At 37.6% G+C, this 21115-nt stretch overlaps 2 long non-coding RNA genes and 1 pseudogene across 2 annotated transcripts in view; 2 read left to right on the top strand and 1 right to left on the bottom strand.

Moving 5' to 3' along the window:
• LOC109496044 overlaps window positions 1-2935 on the bottom strand; it is a 132969-nt gene extending 130034 nt beyond the window's left edge. The window contains exon 1 of the long non-coding RNA XR_002151836.3: window positions 413-2935. This is a non-coding gene — a long non-coding RNA (uncharacterized LOC109496044). The remainder of the gene's footprint in view (window positions 1-412) is intronic.
• Window positions 1-21115, top strand: part of LOC123383039 — a 32300-nt gene that overhangs the window by 2511 nt on the left and 8674 nt on the right. The gene's annotated exons all lie outside the window — the stretch shown is intronic.
• On the top strand, window positions 11260-12408 carry LOC101101107 (annotated as a pseudogene).

The following is a 21115-nucleotide window of genomic DNA, read 5'->3' as shown; positions in this document are numbered from 1 at the left end:
GTACCTAGTGGTGTGTAGTTTGTTGGGTGATTGTGAGTGAGATGACCATCATTCTCACCAAGTCTTAACTAGATGTTTTCATTTATCAATACAACATTAATCTTTACTGGCTACCAGAGCTCATGGATATTTCCTTAAATAGCAATTGAGAAAAAAAATCTCAGATGTGTTTTTCCACACCACCAAGCAATTAACTCAATCTTCCAAGGACACAGACCGGGTGTCCTACGAATTTGACTCCGTTCTGACACTATCTACTTGGATGTAGCCACTTCCAATGCAAATCGAAAGTCCAAGTTATCTCCTGTGCTTCTGACCCACTGGCTAAAAATCAGAAGTTCCACAACCCACTCTTTGAGTTTAGTTAATCTGCCAGAGCAGCTCGTAGAACTCAGGAAAACCATTTACTTACCAGATTACCGGTTTGTGACAAAGGATACAAATGAACAGCAAGAGGTCCCGAACACAGGAACTTCTGTCCAGGTGAAGTTTGGGACCCGCCACGTAGATGTGTTGCGGTTTACCAACCCGGAAGCGCTCTGAACTCTGTCCTTTGGGTTTTTAATAGAAGCTTCACTACACAGGTGTGATTGGTTAAATTATTAGCCATTGGCAATTGATTTCATCTGGAGACCCTCTCCCTCTTCAGAGGTCAGGGGGTGGGACTAAACTAGTCACAAGGTTGGTTCCCCTGGAAACCAGCCCCATCCTTAGGTGCTTTCCAATAGTCATCTTATTAACGTAATCTCAGGTGTGGTTGAAAGGTGCTTGTTAGGAATATCATGAAACTTTATCACTTAGGAAATTTCAAGGATTTTAGGAGTTCTGCACCAGAAATAGGGACAAAGACTAAATATATATTCCTTATTATAAATCACAGTATCACCCTGAGGTGATATTCTAAGGAGGGCATGTAACCTTTAACTCTTTGCTTCCCGACCCTTGTGGAAAGCTCAAACTTGAGAAATAACATCCATGTAGAATTGCATGAATGCCCTAATTCAAGCATTACTTTATATTCTACTCCTCGATCAAGCAAGTCCCTGAAGTTGCTACCGAACTTGGACTTTATTTGACTGAAATCTACTGTGTTAAACTCTTAGTGTACCTCAAGAGACATTGACAGAATTAGTCATATCAAATCTTATAACAAGAAGTATAAATGGAAATATATGAAAGTTTGTGTTATCTCAAAAGTCATCAAAGAAATTTAAACAGTGAGATGACTATTTTTGCTCATCAGATTAGCAAAGTGTTTTTTAATGGATAATGAGTACATTACTAGATAACCACAAGTGTTTTGATCTAGGTGGAGCATCAAGCATGAGACAGGAACACAGGACATAGTCAGAGATCCAATATATTCATTCCTGCATTCAACAAATATCTTTTAAGGTCATACTGACGTGGGAAGCAAAGGTAAAAGAAAAAATTAAATTTCTTTACAGTGTATAGCCCACTGACAAGTCCTTGAGACAGGCAGAGTGACCTTCCTCTAGGAACGCAACTGCCTTGGTGTTAATATTAATACTTAGCCAAAGGCAAAAGGCAAAAGCTTAACATTATCCTGACCCCAATGGGATCCTGTAAGCCTCCTTTAAGATACAAAAATTCCTATGGAAACTTCCTTTATCTCTACCCCCCAAGATAAGTGTTAGCAATCATCCTCCAAGCATATAGCCCGTTGATATACAACTCATGGTCTCATAACTAAAGGTTTATTAGACAGTAATAAATGACCTTTTCCTAACAATAGCTAGCCCCCTCAAGGTCCTGGAAACCTTGCTTCCAAAATTCCTTAGAGACTTATGCCATCCCTAACACACTCCCAACTTGAAAGTACATAATCAGTCACCTATCACAACCCCAGCTCAACTCTTTCTGCCCATGAGTCCTCTCCCTGTACTTTAATAAAACCACGTTTTTGCATTGAACACATCTCAAGCATTCTTCCTTGGCCATCAGCTCCAAATCCCAATGTTTCCACATCAATACTATGTACCGCACACTGGGATAGATGATGAGGACATAATGGTGAGTGAAACAAATATGATACCTGCTCTTGTAAAGATTACAGTCCTAGGGGGATAGATAAATATCAATCAAATAATCACACTAATTAGTGTATCATTGCAATCTCGGTTGCCTGTACTGCCACAGACACCACTAGGTGTCCCCATATCCATTCACTCCATCTACAGTAACAGATCTCCAGGTTTAAAGCTGGGCATATGGCAGCCAAAATAAAGACTACTTTTCCCAGCCTCCCTTGCAGCAAGATGTGGCCATGTGACCAAGTTCTGATCAGTGAGAGGTGAGTAAAAGTAATAAGCACAATTCCTTAGTCATGCCCTTACAAGGAGTGATTATGCCCTCCCTTTCCTCTTTCTCCCTTCCACTGACTGAAATGGAAATACCGTGGTGAATTGTCTTAAAGCATGCTGGTGAGGGTAACTTAGAGATGTCCACACAACAAGGTAGAAAAATTCTGGGCTCCCAACATCAGAGAGACTCTAGAGAAATCCTGGGTTGCTAAGGCCAACATTATATTGTCAGCAAAAGATAGAGACTTCTGTCTTATTAAATTCACCATGGTCTCTGTTTCAGCAGCAAATCTATGTTCCAAAAAGAAGAGCATTTGAGAAGACACAGTAAAGTGTCCTGACCTACACTGGTCAGAAGGTGGGCTTCTCTGAGGAGTTGAGGCTAGAACTTGGATTGATGGATGGATGGATTTAATCAGGCTGGAGGTTGAGGTGGGGCAGAGAGGAGTCCTGGAGGAAAGCTTGTTTAAAGAACAGAATAGAAGGCCACTGTGGCTAATTAGCCTACAGAAAGGATGTGTGAGAATAATGGTGGGAACTGATGCTGGCTTAGAAGGACTTAAAGCTGTGCCAGAGATATGGATCTTGATTCTAAAAACAGCAGGAAACCATTAAAATGTTTCAAGCAGGGAAATGAGATGACCAAGTCTGTGTTTCAAATACATTGCTCTAGTTGGGATGAGGGTTAAGGTTGGTGTTTGGATAATATTGCAGAAGTCGAGAGAAATTATGGTGCCTTTGTCAACTGTTGTAGGCCTTGTGAGCACAGGGTACACATACAAGATTGTTCATGGCAACACTGTTTGTAATAGACAACATGAACAACGTCATGTGGCCACAAAATGAATGAGTCTTACAAACACTGTGCTGACCAGAAAGAAGACAGAGGTAAAAGATTACATACAGTATAATTCCATCCGCACAGTTCAGAAACAATCCAACGTAGCCTGCATTAAATCTAAGGTGCCATTGATTGTAAAACATTCCATTATTTTATATTTCTGTATTTATATTTTATACCTTTTCTCATAAAGAAAAAAATGCTGCAAATTAAACCATGACAAGCCATCATCATAAGCATATCTCAACTTCAGATATGCTAAAATATGAAAAAGAGATCTTCTTGGATTTGGTAAAATGAGGCATAATGTTTAAAGATTCATACACGGGAGGTAAAATTTAAATGCAAAAACACTGGGCACCTGGATGGCTCAGTCTGTTGAGCGTCTGACTTTGGCTCAAATCGTGATCTCACGATTCGTTAAGTTGAGCCCCACATCAGGCTCACTGCTGTCAGCACAGACTTCAGTTCCTCTGTCTCCCTGTCTCTCTCTGCCCCTCCCCCCTCATGCTCTCTATCTCAAAATTAATAAACTTTTTTTTTAAAAAAAGCAAAATGCTATCACAGAAATCAGGAGAGTGGATACTTCTTGGAGAGAGGGCTGATTGTGTAATCAAGAAAGGGCACTCAGGAGTGGGGAGGCTTCTAGAAAACAGCAATGTTTAATTTCTTAACCTAGAGAATGGTTTATGATTATTCCCTAAACTGTGCATGCAGGTTTTGTACACTGTTCTGCATGGCACACTGAGGCTTGTGGGGGACAGGCTGATTCAGATGTGCTAAGGGTGGAAGGTATGAGGGCAAAAGACCCAAGGCTGCAGAATGAAGGACGGGTAAGAGAGAAAAGCCTAAAAGCATGAAGACCAGTCAAGAGGTATATAAGCCTGACCTAAGTAGCAGCATGAGTATAGAAGAAAGGGAACAAATGGGAAAGATGCTTGGAATTTAACATAACATGGTCTTGGATCTGGCTAGATATACTGGTTGATTGGATTATGGTTACATTGACACAGTCTTGATTATCATTACCATAGGCATCATTTGGGGAGAGATTACTACATTTCAGACGGTGGCATTTTGCACACATTGTGTTATTAATCTTCACAACCATCTGAAGTGTTAAATATTGTTATCGCCAGTATTTTAGAGATGAAAACTGAGGCTTAAGTCACACGGTTAGTGGCTGAGCCAGGACACAAAGCCAGGTATGACCAGCACTCCCACCATGTCTTTACTAGTCCCCTATCATTGCACTCCAGGAGCAGAGTAACTTTTCTCTTCCGTTGTGTGCACAAAGATTGTGTTACTGGGCTCCATGCTTTATCCAACTTTCTTTCTTTTTTTTTTTTTTAATCCAACTTTCAAAGTGAAACAAGCAGCCTGATCTTCCATTCACCCCTTCTCTACCCCTGCTGTGTGCACTGGCCTGTGAGACTGTGACAACTAGCCCCTTTGCATTCTGGTTTCATTGGGTTCAGCCAGTGGAGAGCCCAGCAGGAGATCTGAGGGAGGTAGCAAAGTGCAATCCCTCCCTGTGGGGCTACTTCCAGCTGGTCTAGATGCACAAAGGAGGTAGGGGGTCTCAGCATCTCTCAGACAGACACTCTCTGTCTCCAATTCCTGTACGCAGTCCCCTACTCTTGAGGAATAATGGAGTCCACTGATCCTAACCCTGGGTACTGCGCTATTCTGCATGGCTTCCTTACATTTGGTCCTCTGTAAATAGTTCTTTATTAAACCCTCCTTAAATTATCCTAATTTAAATGTGTCATCTGTTTTCTGCTGAGACCCTGCCTGACACAGTAATAATACCTTACAGCTAAAGGCTTTTACAGTTTCTCATTAGTTTATTTGTACTTGAATAGCACTTTTTCAAGTTTTCTTTAAACAATAGACCTAGAAATGCAAGTGTCCATGTTTGATTCTTAGTCACTCTGCTGTAAGTAGAACTGAACAATCTCTTTGTTCTTGTCACAGACATTTTTATAGACTTTGTGTTTGTATTTCCATCCGTTGTTCCCTGAGAGGTCTTTATGCTTATATAATGTTAAGGCATGAAACCGCTCCATTTGATCTTTGCTTTTTATCCTCTAACCTCTGGACTCAGAAGCCTGTGCAGGCCTCAAAGACAGGGAAGTGTTTTTCTATTTGTATCCTCTGCATCAGTCACAGAGCCTGGCAGGGAATGGAACTCAGGACGGACATTTTGAATGAATGGAGAATGATGTCTATTCTGGATCTCAGTTATTGGGGAACAAAACTCATCAGACAATAGTCTCCTGATAGAGCGTTCATGAGGAAAGTAAATAACGCTTGGTAATCAAGTCAGAGAGGGGTGTCTACAGGGAGGGCAAAGCATATGGAGAACTTACGGGCAATCAGAAGTTGAGGTAGCTCACAGACTTACATTGCCTTATACTTCCCTTCTTCAAAAATTCAAAGGTGACCAATTCTTTTTCTCTGAGCAAATTATCCCATTTAAACATTCATGAATTAACCACATTAACTTACTTCTAACGAAGAGAAGAAATAGTTTCTGTCTCATACATTTCAGCTATCTTGTACTCAGGAGATTGTCAAGTTGAAAGATTTCTTTTTACGTTCCTCTTAATCCACTCTTTCCCATGAACAAAAATTTACTTCAAACTGGGAAGTGAGAGTTTGGGTTCATCTGTAGTTTTTGACTCACATTATACAATCTAGCTCTAACTAAGCTGTAAAAGCATACAACACTCAAGACAAAATGAGAAAACAATAGAATTCTTTGACAGAGTAAATTATGTGTAGGTTTTCCTGTTTCGTCAAGCCAGGACCATTAGAAATGATCCAGTTCACACCCTTCTCTTGGCAGATGAAGAGAATAAAGCCTGAGGTCAGATTGGTGGTAGATCCAGGTCTGGGGCCATTGTTCCCTGGCTGCCCACCTGAAAACCAACTAGAAATGGAGGGCTCTGGGCTCCTGGGCTAGTCCAATGGTAGAGAACTTGACCCACCTGAGCGCTACCCGGCCATCTTCTGAAGCACACCCAGTAGCTGACAGGGACTGGCCAGACTCTGGAGAATGACAGGCAAAGCTGAGAAGCAGCTGTGATTGGTGACAGCCAAAGGCCACTGAGACAAAGAGGCCTGGAGGGCCAGGCCCTAAGTTTTGTTTTAAAGCATTGCTAGTTTCCATCTTTGGATAGTTTAGTATAAAAAGAAAACATGGAAAAGCAAGGTCAGGGGAGATAAATACCATTTATGTCAAACCTACCACCTTCCAAGTTCCCTCATCTTAACCTTTTACCACTTTTGTGAGGTAAATAGTTCTACCCCTAATTTATTTTGTATACTGGAAAATTTCATTTTTATTTTGTGTAAGTATTACGTTAAATTATTTCAAATAACTGGAAGCTCTTCGCCTTTTTTATATTATAGAAATTGCCTGAGGTCATAGAGCTAGTTAATAGTAGAACAAGAACTCAATAAGATATGTTTAATGCCAAAGTCCTGTAATGAGTTCCATCTCCTAAAATTCTAACAAGTTGAATCTTCAGAACATCTTTATTCATATATATTACATTCTTAGTATTTGATTTCCACTAAACTATATGCCTGGCACTTGGTCATTATTTTAACCTTTAGAATACCAACATTTCAGTTTTTAATCTTGCCTAATCATCCTTTTCTAATTCAAGTCATAATTAAGAATTCATCCATTTTTATCATATCAGTTAAATTTTGCTCTTGACAATTTAAGATGTGTAATGTGTAAATGTGCTTACAAGTATCCCATAGTTGGCTGGGCTGTGAGAAAGCAGGTATATTTATATGTTACAAGAAACAATGTGAATTAAAAAAATAAAACATTAGGATCTTAAAACAAAAAGAAACAATGTGAATTAGTTCAACTTTCTGGAAAGCTATCTGGTAATATTTAAAAAAAAACAACTATAAAATTATGGATGTCTTTTGTCCATTTTGGAAGAATACACACCAAGTGAGTAAACCACACCTATATGTATGTGTGTGTGTGTGTGCGTGTGTGTGTGTGTCTATATACACACACGCACACACACACACAAATCTTCATAGTGTTGTTTCTAATTACAAACATTATAAGTAATCCATATGCCCAACAATAACAAGCAGAAAAGCAAAATGAAGCACATCAGGCCAATTCGAAATGACAAACGTGTGGGTCACCTAGCAACAACTAACATGAGCAAATTCCAGTCAACCTCAACCGGAAAAAGGTCACTGACAATGGCAGTGCCCCACTGCTGCCACATACCCTCTTCCCAGCCACCCTCATTGAGTATTTCACTTCATTGTTTTCAGGTCTAAGTTTGCATCTTACCTCTCCAAAGCCCTGAATAAAACCCTCCTGAACTCTGACAGCCAGAACCCAGCATCAACACAATTGTGATATACAAGATGTGGTCTTTAATTTCATTGATAGTCACTTCATCCAGCATGTCTCTCCAGCTCACCACCTCCAACCACTCTCCCTTCAGGGCAACCTTAACTCTGGATGACTCTGTAATCTTTTTTTGAGTTAGTGATCCTAATCTGCAATGATAAATGTTCACTGCCATCTACTCTGTGCCAGACATTAGACACTGATGAATGAGACTATTTTGATTTGTGTATTAACCCGCCTATAGGCCATTTCCTCTTTAAAAGGAAATAAACCAAAAGTTGTCCAGATCCTAAGGGCTGAATTTTCAACATTAACTGTTAAGGACTGCAAAAGTCTGGAAACTGGAACTTTCTACAACCAATATATATACATATATATATGTATATATATATGTGTATATACATACATATGTATACATATATATACATATGTATGTATATACACATATATGTATATACATTTTTTTTAATTAAGAAATTGCCTCTGGGGGCACCTGGGTGGCTCAGCCAGTTGAGCCTCTGACTTTGGCTCAGGTCACGATCTGGCAGTTTGTGAGTTCGAGCCTTGTGTCGGGCTCTGTGCTGACAGCTCGGAGCCTGGAGCCTGTTTCAGATTCTGTCTCCCCCTCTCTCTGCCCCTCCTATGTTCATGGTCTGTCTCTGTCTCTCAATAATGAAAAAACGTTTAAAAATTGTTTTAATAAAATAAAATAAATAATAAATAAATAAAATAAAAAATAAAGTTAAATAAATAAAATTAAATTAAAATTTAAAAATATATTTAAAAAACAAAGAAAGAAAGAAAGAAAGAAATTGCCTCTGCAAGATTATAGCACACATTTATCCTACCTAAGTGCCATACTCTTGTTGGAACATACTGGTAAAAAGAGCAGAATTTTGAGTGAGTCCACATCTCAAATTCTATTAGTGTGACTAGAAAGGTATAATGCCAGTATCCCTTTGTTTTTTTAAATTAATTTTTAAATTTTATTTTTAGATACTTTTAAATATCTTTTGTTTTATATTTATTTGAGAGAGAGATAAAGAGAGAGAGTGCAAGCAGGAGAAAGGGGCAGAGGGAGAGAGAGAGAAAATCCTAAGCAGTCTCCATGCTCAGCATGGAGACCTATGCAAGGCTCCATACCACATTCTGTCTCTGTCTCTCTCAAAAATAAATAAATATTAAAAATAAATAAATAAATAGTTTCAAATTTACAGAAAAGTTCCAAGGATAATAAAATTCTCATATACCTATATTAACCAATTTTTAACATTTGCTACCTTTGCTTTATAACTCTCTCTGTAATATGTGTGTGTATATATATATATATAAAAAATATGTGTCTACACATATATTTTTTTTCTTCTAAACCATTCAAGACAGGATTGCACATACCATGCCCTTTACCCCTTTTAAGCAAGGATATATATGCTTACATAAAAAAGGTAAATTCAGGAAGTGTAATAAGGAATTTGAATTTAATCTAAAGTGCACTTTTCAGTCTCATTAAAGGTCCTAAGAATTTTTTTATAGGCAATTTTTATTTGGGCCAAGATTACTTATTTCATTTAGCTGCCATGTCTCAGCCTTTCCTTGCCTCATGACACAGACATTTTTGAAAAACACAGGCCAGTTTGTGTTTTTTTAATGCATCCTCCTGATAAGTTTGGTGCTTCTTGGCCGCAGTGCTACCAAAGGGTAGTGCATCCTTTCAATGAGTCCCTCTGGAGGCACATGATGATGCCCATTTACACTTCATTGGTGATATTCATTGTGATCACTTGGTTAAGGTGTTGTTCAGTTTCCCTACTGGATAGTTACTGTTTTTCCTGTTGTAATTACTAATTTCTCTTCAAACTTTCCCTCCCTAGATTTAGCATGGGTATTTGATTCTTCCCTAAATGAAATTGGGCCATAATGGTTAAAAATATTGGTTTTGGGCACCTGAGTGGCTCAGTTGGTTAAGAGTCCAACTCTTGATTACACTCAGGTCATGATCTCACAGTCATAAGATCAAGCCTCATGACAGGTTCCTCACTGGGCATCAAGCCTGTTTAGGATTCTCTTTCTCCCTTTCCCTCTGCCCCTACCCCACTCATGCTCATGAAAATGCATGCATGAGCTTACTCTCAAAACCAAAGAAAAACAAAAACAGTGGTTTTGTAACTCCATTCTTCTTCTTTGTTTAAAAAAGTTTATTTTATTTATTTTGAGAGAGCGAGAGAGAGCAGAGGAGGGGCAGAGAAAGGGAGATAAAGAATCCCAAGCAGGCTGCACACTGTCAGCAAGGAGCCCCACATAGGGCTTGAACTCACAAATCTTGAGATCATGACCTGAGCCAAGATCAAGAGTTGGATGCTTAATCGACTGAGCCACCCAAGCACCCCACTGCATTATTCTTCTAACTCCATTATTAGTTGGCATATAAGAAAGAACACTCCCTTCTCTCCTATTTACTTATTCACTTATTTACTTACTTAATCTGTGTATTACTAGTAAGGACTCCTCGATTTTCTTTTTTCCTCAATGAGTAGTAATCTATTACTCTTCTTACACATATTGATGCACTAATTGGCCAGAATGTGGCCAGTGAGCAACATTTCAAGCTTGTTTCTGAGTATTTTTAACATGTTGCCATCAATGGGGGCTGGGAGGAGGTACTTCCTTACTTTTGTGAATAATACAATGTCTTAAGCTTATCAGACTTTCCTTGCCTCAATCCTAAAATCAGCTATTATGTAAAGAGTACAGATTCCATTTCTAAATTGAATTGTTTGTGTTTTTTGCTATTGAGTTGTATGAACTTTTTATATTTTGGGATATTAGCCTTTGATCAGACACATGATTTGCAAATATTTTCTCCCATTCAGTAGGTTGCCTTTTCATTTTGTTGATGGTTTCCTTTGCTGTGCAGAAGTTTTTTAGATTGATGTAGTCCCACTGTTTATTTTTACTTTTGATGCCTTTGCCTTTAGTGTAAGATTTAAAAGCTTATCACCAAGATCTATGTCAAGGAGTTTACTGCCTATGTTTTCTTTTAGTTCTATGGTTTCAGGTTTTACTTGCCAGTCTTTAACCCATTTTAACTTAATTTTTGTTTATGGTGTAAGATAGTAGTCCAGTTTTGTTCTTTTATATTTAGCTGTCCAGTTTTCCCAACATCATTTATCGGATAGACTGTCTTTTCCCACTGGGCTCCTTTGTTATAAATTAGTTAATCATATATGCAATCAAATAAACATTTTTGGGCTGTCTATTCTGTTCCATTGATCTATGTGTCTGTTTTTATACCAATACCATATGATTTTAATCTATAGCTTTGTAATATAGTTTGAAATCAGGGCGCATGATGATCCAGCTTTGTTATTTTTTTTCAAGATTGCTTTGGCTATTCAAGGTCTCTTGTGGTTCTATACAAATTTAGAGTGGTTGTTTCTATTTCTGTGAAATATAAATTTTTTAATGGGCAGAGGATCTGAATAGACATTTTTCCAAAGAAAATATCCAGATGACCAACAGGCACATGAAAAGATGTTCAAGGAGATGCAAATCAAAACCACAATGAGATATCAGCTCATACCTCTTAGAATGGCTATTATCTAAAGGACAAGAAATAACAAGTGTTCGTGAGGATGTGGAAAAAAGGGAATGCTCATACACTGTTGGTGGGATGTAAATTGGTGCAACCACTATAGAAAACAGTATGGAGGTTCCACAAAATTTAAAAATAGAACTACCACTCCTTGCAGATACTGCACCAGAGGAGTCACACGTAGTTGTCATTGCCCTCTTTGCACGACTCTTACAGAAGTTTCTCTCTGAGCACATGGCAACTCTTAAGGAAAAACTGATGGCACCAGTTGCAGAAGAAGAGACAACTGTCCCAAACAATAAGATCACTGCAATGGGTGTTGAACAAGTTGGTATGGCATGTGCCATCAGCATTCTGGGAAAGTCTCTGGCTCATGACCTTGCCCTTCTGTATGTTTTAGAAGATAAAGTCAGAGGAGAAATGATGGATCTGCAACATGGGAGCTGATTTTTTCAGACACCAAAAAATTGTGGCAGATAAAGATTACTCTGTGACTACCAATTCTAAGATTGTGGTGGTAACAGCAGGAGTCCACCAGCAGAAGGGAGAGAGCCATCTCAATCTGGTGAAGAGGAATGTTAATGTCTTCAAATTCATTATTCCTCAGATAGTCAATCACAGGCCTGATTGTATCATAACCATGGTTTCCAACTCAGTGGATATTCTCACATAGGTTACCTGGAAACTTAAGTGGACTACCCAAACACCATGTGATTGGAAGTAGGTATAACATGGATTCCACTAGATTTTGCTGCCTTATGGCTGAAAAACAAGGCATTCGTCCCAGCAGCTGCCATGGATGGATCTGGGAGAACATGGCGACTCAGGTGTGGCTGTGTGGAATGGAGTGAATGTGGCGTTTCTCTCCAAGAACTGAATCCAGAAATGGGAACAGACAATGACAGTGAAAATTGGAAGTAAGTGCATAAGATGATGGTTGAAAGTGCCTATGAAGCCATTAAGCTAAAAGGATATACCAACTGGGCTATTGGATTAAGTGTGGCTGATCTCATTGAATCCATATTGGAAAATCTATCCAGGATTCATCCAGTGTCAAGAATGGTGAAGTGGATGTATGGCATTGAGAATGAAGTCTTCCTGAGCCTTCTGTGTATCCTGAATGATCGGGGATTAACCAGTATTATGATCCGGAAGCTGAAGAATGATGAAGTCACTCAGCCCAAATAAAGCAGATACCTTGTGGGACATCCAGAAGGACCTAAAAGACCTGTGAGTTCCGACTTCTAGGTTGTCGAAATTTAAAACTACAATGTGATTAACTGTGAGCCTTTAGTTTTTCATCCATTTACATGGATCACAGTTTGCTTTTATCTTCCTAAATATATGAATCTGGGCTCACAGAATCAGAGCCCATCTTTGGTTGAGTGCTTGCAACAGAGCCCTTGAACAAATAAAATTAACTATTGTAGTATGCTTCTAAAAAATAAAAATAATAAAAACAATAAAAATAGACTACCATATAATTCCACAATTCCACCTCTGGGTATTTATGCAAAGAAAACAAAAACACTAACTCAAGAAGATATTTGCACCTCCATGTTCATTGCAGCATTATTCACAATAGCCAAGACTGAAACAACCTAAGTGTCCACTGACGGATGAATTATAAAGAAATTGTGCTATGTACATACAATGGAATATTATTCAGTCATAAAAAAAGAATGAAATCTTGCCATCTGTGACAAAATGGATGGACCAAGAGGGTATTATGCTATGTGAGATAAGCCAGACAAAGACAAATACCATATGATCTCTCTTATTTGTGGAATCTAAAAACTGAAAAACAAAACAGTACTAGTCCATAGATACAGAGAACAGATTGGTGGTTTCCAGAGGTGGGTGTGAGGGGTAGAGGGGGGAGGAAATGTGTGGAGGGAGTAAAAAAAAAAAAAAAAAAGAGTACCAATTCCTATTAGTAGGGAATTTCACTGTGTGCACTAAATTTAACCCTTCAATTAAAAGAGTTAGGAAAGATATTAGATATCATAAACTCAACTAATACCAATTCCAGTAAATCTTATAGGGTTCTTCTTCTTCCCACTGTCCATATTTGTATCTCCCTTCTTATGTAATGAGGACCCTACACTAACTCCCAACGAACTAATATATTTATTCCTTTGGTCAATCCTACAATACACACAAAGTAGCTTTAGAATTGCTATTTGCACCCTACTTTGTAGGGAGAAGAAAGAACTACTAAGAAGAACAGTGTATAGAGAAACTTAACAGAAGACCGGGGTGGGGGGAGGGAAAGGGGAAAAAAAAGTTACAGAGAGGGAAGGAGGCAAACCATAAGAGACTCTTAAAAACTGAGAATAAACTGAAGGTTGATAGGAGGTGGGAGGGAGGGGAAAGTGGGTGATGGGCATTGAGGAGGGCACCTGTTGGGAGCAGCACTGGGTGTAGTATGGAAACCAATTTGACAATAAATTACATATTAAAAAAAAGAGACTCAATAGTGAAGAAAAGTAATATTTTAATACAGTCTTTTGAAAAAATCAAAGGAATGCAAAAATAAAATCCATGATGAATAAAATATTAAAAATTTTAATAAAGAAAAAAAGAATGGTGTATAGTCAAATTATTGTATAGTCAAAAGTTACTTGGATTAGTTCTTTTTTTCTCCCTTCAATGTAGACATGAAATTCATTTAAAAATATAATTGGCTTTATGTGTTTCTATTTACATTCCATGTTAGGAAATTATTGATCCTTGTTGATTTCTTTTATTTCAAAATATCTAGAACATTAACATAACTCAAAGTCAAACTTATATACAAAGGTGTGGTCAGAGAAGTGTTACTCCTGCCTGTATACTTTTCATGTCTCCTCCACACACCCTCTGTATAGGTCACTAAGTTCATTACATTTTGGCTAGTGAAAATAAGCAGACATATGCATTTTCTTTAATTTCTCCTTCTCTCTTCAACAAAGCTGGGTACTACACATATACTTTTGCAATCTCCTTTTTTCACTTACTATGGCCTAGAAATCCCTATCAGTTTTAGAGATCATCCTACCTACAACCAGACTGTATGTATGTGACAAAATTAATACAACCAGTCTTCCATGTATGTGACAAAATTTATACAACCAGTCTTCCATGTTTAACCATTAAGGTACTTCCCAATATTTTGCAATTACAAGTAATGCTGCAATGAATCACCCTGGGCGTTTATTTTTGTATTGTTAGAGGCTATGTTCCTGGTGAATTTCTAGAAGTAGAGTGCCGGGTTTGTTAGATATTGCCAAATTCCCCTTTGTAGGCGTGGTATAATTTGCCTTCCCAGCAGCAATGTTTCCTCATAGCCTTGCCAACAGAATATATCATCAAGCTTTCAAATCTTTGCCAATCCAAAAGAAGAGAAATGGGGAATTTCAATATAGTTTTTTTTTCCAGTGTAGTTTTAATTGGATTTTTTAAAGTAAGTTTGAACATCTTTTTATATGTTTAGAGGCTATTTTATATAAATAATTCATGAATTGCTTCTCTTCATAAAAACTTGAAGCACTATGGATAAGCCCCTTTTAACCATCACCCACCATCTGGTCCCCTTTTCCTTTACCCAAGGATAACTACTGTGATTAATTTGGTGTATATCCTTCCAGTTCTTACCTAATGTCTTTATATACAAATATATGTCCCCATAGAAAGTACACTGTATACTTTGGCATGCTTTGAATTTTTTTCAATGTATCATACTATACATGTCTATCTATGGCTTAACATTTGTTTGTTTTTTTTACAGAGAAGTAAAACACTTTAATGCCTCAGTGATTCCAATATTTTAAATTACAGTGTACTAAATATTTGTTTTAATATTTTTCCATTACCCTATATGCTTATAACCAGCAGAGTTTCTAATGTTTTGATTAAAATTTTTTATTGTGGTAAAACTCACATAAAATTATCATTTTAACCAGGAGCACCTGGATGGCTCATTTGGTTAAGTGTCTGACTTTGGCTCAGGTCATGATCTTGTGGTCCATGGGTTTAAGCCCTGTGTCGGGTCGGGCTCTGTGCTGACAGCTCAGAGCCTGGAGCCTGCTTCACATTCTGTGTCTCCCTCTCTCTCTGCCCCTTCCCCACTCATGCTCACTCTCTCTCTCTCCCTCCCTCTCTCCCTCCCCAAAATAAATAAACATTAAAAAGAAAGCAGATTCCCGTTGTTTTGAAAGAGACTCGAAAACTTTTCATTTTACAAATCTGAAACTCTGTATGCATTAAGCAATTCCCCTTTTCCCCTGACCAAGCTCCTGGTAACTACCATTCTACTTTCTGTTTCTTGACTACTTTAGATACCTCATATAAGTAGAATCATACAGTATCTGTCTTTTTGACTGGCTTATTTCACATATCTTGCCCTCAAGGTTTATCAATGTTGTAGCACTTGGTAGAATTTCCTTCCCTTTTAAGGCTAAATAATATTCCACTGTATACACCACATTTTGTTTATCCATTTGTCTGTTGGTGACATTTGGGTTGCTTCCACTTCTTGACTATTTTGAATAATGCTGCTATAAACATGGGATGCAAATGTCTCTTTGAGACCTTACTTCCAATTCCTTTGGATATATATCCAGAGGTAGCATGGCTGGATTATATGGTAGTTTTCTTTTTAAATTTTTTTAAGGAAACTCCTGTTTTCTATAGCAGCTACACCATTTTACAACCTCACTAACAGTGCACAAGGGTTCCAGTTTCTTCTCATACACAAATAACACTATTTTTTTTATAGTAGCCATCCTAATGGGTATGAGATGATACCTCATGATGGTTTTGATTTGCATTTCCCTAATGATTAGTGCTGTTGAGAACCTTTTCACGTGCTTCTTGGCCATTTGTATATCATTGGGAAAATGTCTCTTCAAATCCTTTGCCCATTTTTTAATTGGATTATTAGATGTTCCTGTTGTTGTGATGTAGGATTTCTTCATATATTCTGGATATTAACCTCTTGTCTGGTAAATGATTTGCAAATAGTTTTCACCGCTCCTTAAATTGCTTTTTCACTATGTGCATTGTGTCCTTTGATGCAAAAAGTTTTTAAGTTTGATACGGTTTCATTTGTCTATTTTTGCTTTGATTGCCTGTGGTTATGGCATCATTCCAAATAAAGCATTGCCTAATTCAATCCATGAAGCTTTTCTTACAGGTTTTATTCTAGGAGCTTTAGGTCTAAAACTTTAGACAGTTTTAGGTCTTACATTTAAGTATTTAATATATTTTGAATTAATTTTTATACATGGTGTAAGGTGAGTGTCTGACTTAATTCTTTTGCATGTGGATATCATTTTCCCAGTACCATGTGTTGAAAATACTGTCCTTTCCCCATTGAGTAGAAGCCTTGGTACCTTTGCTGATCATTTGACTATATGCACAAAGATTGATTCTTAGGCTATTTTATTCCATTGGTTTATTTGTCTGTCTTTATGGCAGTACCACACTGTTTTGATTACTATTGCTTTGTAATGTTTTGAAATCAGTAACTGGGTGTCCTCTAACTTTATTCCTTTTCAAAATTGTTTTGGCAATTCAAAGTCCCTTGAGATGCCATATTAATTTTAGGATGAATTTTGCAGCTTAACTTTTTAATTCAGCAATATTGCTTTATTTATCCACATTAGTACAAATACATTTACATCTACCTCATTCTTTTAAACTGCTGTATAATGTGTATTAATTGTTCTACAATTTCCTTTGAACATTATCCAAAATGATTGTCACTTACATTGTTTCCAATTTTCACTGATTTTGATTGGAATTTTCTACATGTTCCTTTAATTTTAAATAAGTCAATGGGTTTAAGTGATTAATAATGAAAGCATTCTTTTTTAAACTTTTTATGTTTATTTATTTTTGAGAGAAAGAGTCAAGGCGCAAGCAGGGTAGGGGTAGAGAGTGAGGGAGACACAGAATCCAAAGCAGGCTCCAGGCTCCGAGCTGTGAGCACAGAGCCTGAGGCAGGGCTCAAACCCACCAACCGCGAGATCATGACCTGAGCCAAAGTCAGACAGTTAACCAACTGAGCCACCTAGGCATCCCTTAAAGCATTCTTTTTAATGTCATTTTAGCTGAATATAAAAATCAATATGTACTCAGTATTTAAAAAATGATGCAGAAAAATACAAGGACTAAATCTAAAACACCTATAATCCTACCAAGATGCCAGGTAACACATCACAGAATGGAGGGATTTATAGTACAGAGATTAAATCCTAGATCCTCCTTTAACGATGTGACCCTGGGCAAGTTACTTAACTTCACTAACCTTATTTTTCTCACCTTTAAAATGAAGACAATAATATCTACCTGTTGGAAGTTTTGTGAGAATTAAATGAGATAATACTTAGGATATTGGGTAGCACTATATTGTATATCTATGCTATAGATTCTATAGGGAAATGGGTGACTAAATTATAGTATAGTCAAACAATAAAAATTTTTATAGCCATTAAAAATAATGAGGTAGCCAAACTATGGAGAGAGCCCAAATGTCCATCAACTGATGGATAAAGAATTTTTTTAAAAATCTAAAGAGAAATTCTAATTTTAAAAAGAAAAAATAACTTTAAAACACAGAACTACTTTACAGAATCATCCACCTTTGTTTTTTTCAAAGTTAACAACACCTTGTGAAAAACGATTTCAAGTTAAAAACAGCAAAAGCAAATAGGCCACCTAAAACCTTCCAACTATGTTCATCCTGAAGTAGTATCCAGAAAGGTTTACACGAGCGCCGGGGTGACTCAGTCTGTTAAGCGTCTGACTTCAGCACAGTCTGTGAGTGCTGCTTTCAGCACAGAGCCTGGTTTGGATCCTCTGTCTCCCTCTCTCTCTGCCCCTCCACTGCTCATGCTCTCAATCTCTCTCAGTAATAAATAAACATTATTTTAAGAAAAGGAAAGGTTTACTTAGTGCAGTTCTGCAGGAGAACTTGTAGATCAATCTGAACCTTCTGGCCTAAAATGATCAATCTCAGATAAAATAAGCATCTTCTACATTTCCCCTGGCTTTTATTAATGTAGGCCCCTGGCTCATTTGAAAATTGGCCACACCAGCTTTCTTACACAGAATAGCAATCCATGTAAATCTTTTAGCCTCAGCTGCCCAGGGCTATACAAGTAAACCATTACAGCCATGGTCTTTTCTTAATTCCTAAAGGAAATCAATGGTGAGGTGAAAAGACTACTTCCACAAACTGTGGGGTTTTCCATTATATGCTTACGATGGTGTAATAAACTAATCAAAATATCAGGTTTGCTATTTTCAGGATATGCTTGAATTATGTTTGTAGATCAAGGAGAACTTTCTAAAAACATATTTACTATAATAATTTCTATAAACATATTTATAAAAGGGATGAAAACTAAAAAGAACAAAGGGTGTAATTTTATTTTTTAGTTTATTTATTTATTTTGAGAGAGAGAGAGGGAGAGATGTGTGTGAGCAGGGGAGAGGAAGAAAGAGGGGGAGAGAGAGAATACCAAGCAGGCTCCATGCTCAGCACTGGACTTGACACAGGGCTCAGTCCCATGACAATGAGATCATGACCAGGAGATCACGACCATGAGATCATGAACTGAGCCAATATCAAGAGTTGGACGCTTAACTGACTGAGTCACTCAGGTGTCCCCAAAGGGTGTAATCTTAAAAGAGCTTCAGAAAGCCAGCACAATGTAATAGCTACAAATTACTTTTTACTTTCACAAATGAAATTTACTCTTCCATAAGCAATGTAGAAATCCCTAAGAACAATTCTGATAAAGCTCAGTTGAGGAATTCATTGAAAGGTAAAAGCAATTATTTGGGGGGGGGCAGGGAAATTTATTGATAGGAGAGATATGAGATTATAAAATAGTTCAGGCACAAGAAAAAGTTTCCACTCCATAAATTTTTTTCTTAATAATGATATGTTATAGGATGAATTGAAATCTAGGATTAATTAAGCCAGTTAGGATATTTAAAATACAGTGAAGAAATTGAATGTGCAATTATGTTGAAAAATCCCAAAATGATTCCAAGAGAAAGAATACAAGATCTACATCTAAGCAATATTTTTATCATTAACTCTTTATGAACAATGAAAGATCAGTAATAAACTAGAACGAATAGAGTAGTGTCTGATAATTTTACAAAATTGTCTATTAAGTGGTGTTGCTATAGAAAGGTACTATCTGAGTCGCAGTACCATGAAGATCCATTTTGACCTTTCAGACCAAGGCCAAATAAAAGGTTCCAGGTCCTCAAGTTATCATATCAGTGCCAGATGAGAGAGAAATATGCTTCTATTTTATTTAAGTCACTGCTATATAGGGTCTTTGTCCCAGAAGACAAATTTGTATCCTGACTAATATTGATGACATCTGATTGAAATGAAAAATATTGAAGTTTTTTTTTTTTCATCTGCTAAACAAAAGATGATACCCCCAGAATGTGGTGATCTCAACAAGACATTACCATCTAGTCAGGTGGCCTACCTCTAGTCAGGACATTTCTCTCCAAAGTCATCTCCTACACTGCAAGAAATGCTTGTAAGTGCAGCCAATGAAATCAAGATGGATCCCAGTATTCAAAAATCAAGCTAAAATACAGCTGAGAAAGAGCATTTATATGCACAATAGTCCCCCCCCCCATCTGTGGTGGACACCTTCCAAGATTCCCAATGGACACCAGAAATGGTAGATAGTATCAAACCCTACATATACTATGTATTTTCCTACACATACATACCTATGATAAAGTTAAATTTACAACTTAGGCACAGTAAGAGATTAACAACAAAAACTAATAATAAAATATAACAATACACTGTGATAAAAGTTATGCATATGTGGCCTCTCTCTCTTTCTCAAATATTGTATCGTACTGTACTCACCCTTCTTCTTATGATGATGTGTGATGACAAAATGCCTATGTGGTGAGAAGAAGTGAGGGGAATGACTTAGACATCATAATGTAGCAGTAGGCTACTGGGCCAGGAGAAGGATCATCTGCTTCTGGACCATGTTTGACTGTGAGGAACTGAAACCATGGAAAGCTAAACTACAGATAAGAGAGGCTACTGTATATCATAAAATCCTTCACTATTCCCTTAAAGTTAGCTCCTCCTTCAGATTGTCCTATTTATGTTTGTGGCACCATGATCCTTCCTCCTCAGAAATCTCAGAGTCATCTTTGAATTCTTCTCCTTTTCCCCTATAATAAGCAGTGGTTGTGTTTGTTAGGACTGTACTTGGCTGCATGTGAGAGGAATCCACCTAAGGCAGCTTAACGAAACAGAAGTATATATTCCCCTCAAAACCAGAAGACAGGGGCAGGCAGTCTGGAGCCGGAATGGCATCCGAGTGAATGACAGTATCAGAGAGTCAGGCTCCTGGCTTTTAACTACCAATCTTTGCATGTGACTCTCATAGAGCTTGAAAGATGGTGCCTCCCTCTCTGACACCTTTTGTGTTTGTCTTGGCCTAGGAAACAGAGCCCGAGGCAAGGTAGAAATGCTAATGCTTTATTGGGTGATATAATCCCCAGGCATAGAACAATAAACAAAACAAAGTCCCTTCCCCCAGGGAGTACATTTTAGTGAGGGGATTCGAAAATAAACAAATAAATAGATATATAAACTAGAGAAGGTGACAGAAAGTAATAGTTCTATTTTATATAGACTCTCAGAGAAGGACATTCTGAGGAGGTTGTATTTGAGCAGAAACTCGAATGAAAAAAAGAATAAGTTATGCTAATATCTGGAAGATGTACGTTCCATGGTCAAGGAAGGACGACTGCAAGGGTCTGGGATAAGAATGTACTAAACATATTGAGGGAAGAGAAAAGAGACCATGTGGTTGGAACCAAATGAAAGATGCAAAGAGAAATGTCATGAAATTGAAAGATGGTCTTTTGGGACTAGATGGTGTCAGATCTAATGGGCCAGATTG

This window comes from Felis catus, chromosome F2 (genome assembly GCF_018350175.1).
Source record: "Felis catus isolate Fca126 chromosome F2, F.catus_Fca126_mat1.0, whole genome shotgun sequence".
Classification (NCBI taxonomy): domain Eukaryota; kingdom Metazoa; phylum Chordata; class Mammalia; order Carnivora; family Felidae; genus Felis; species Felis catus.
The sequence above is the reverse complement of the archived record's forward strand: the minus strand, read 5'-3'. Positions and strand labels throughout refer to the sequence as shown.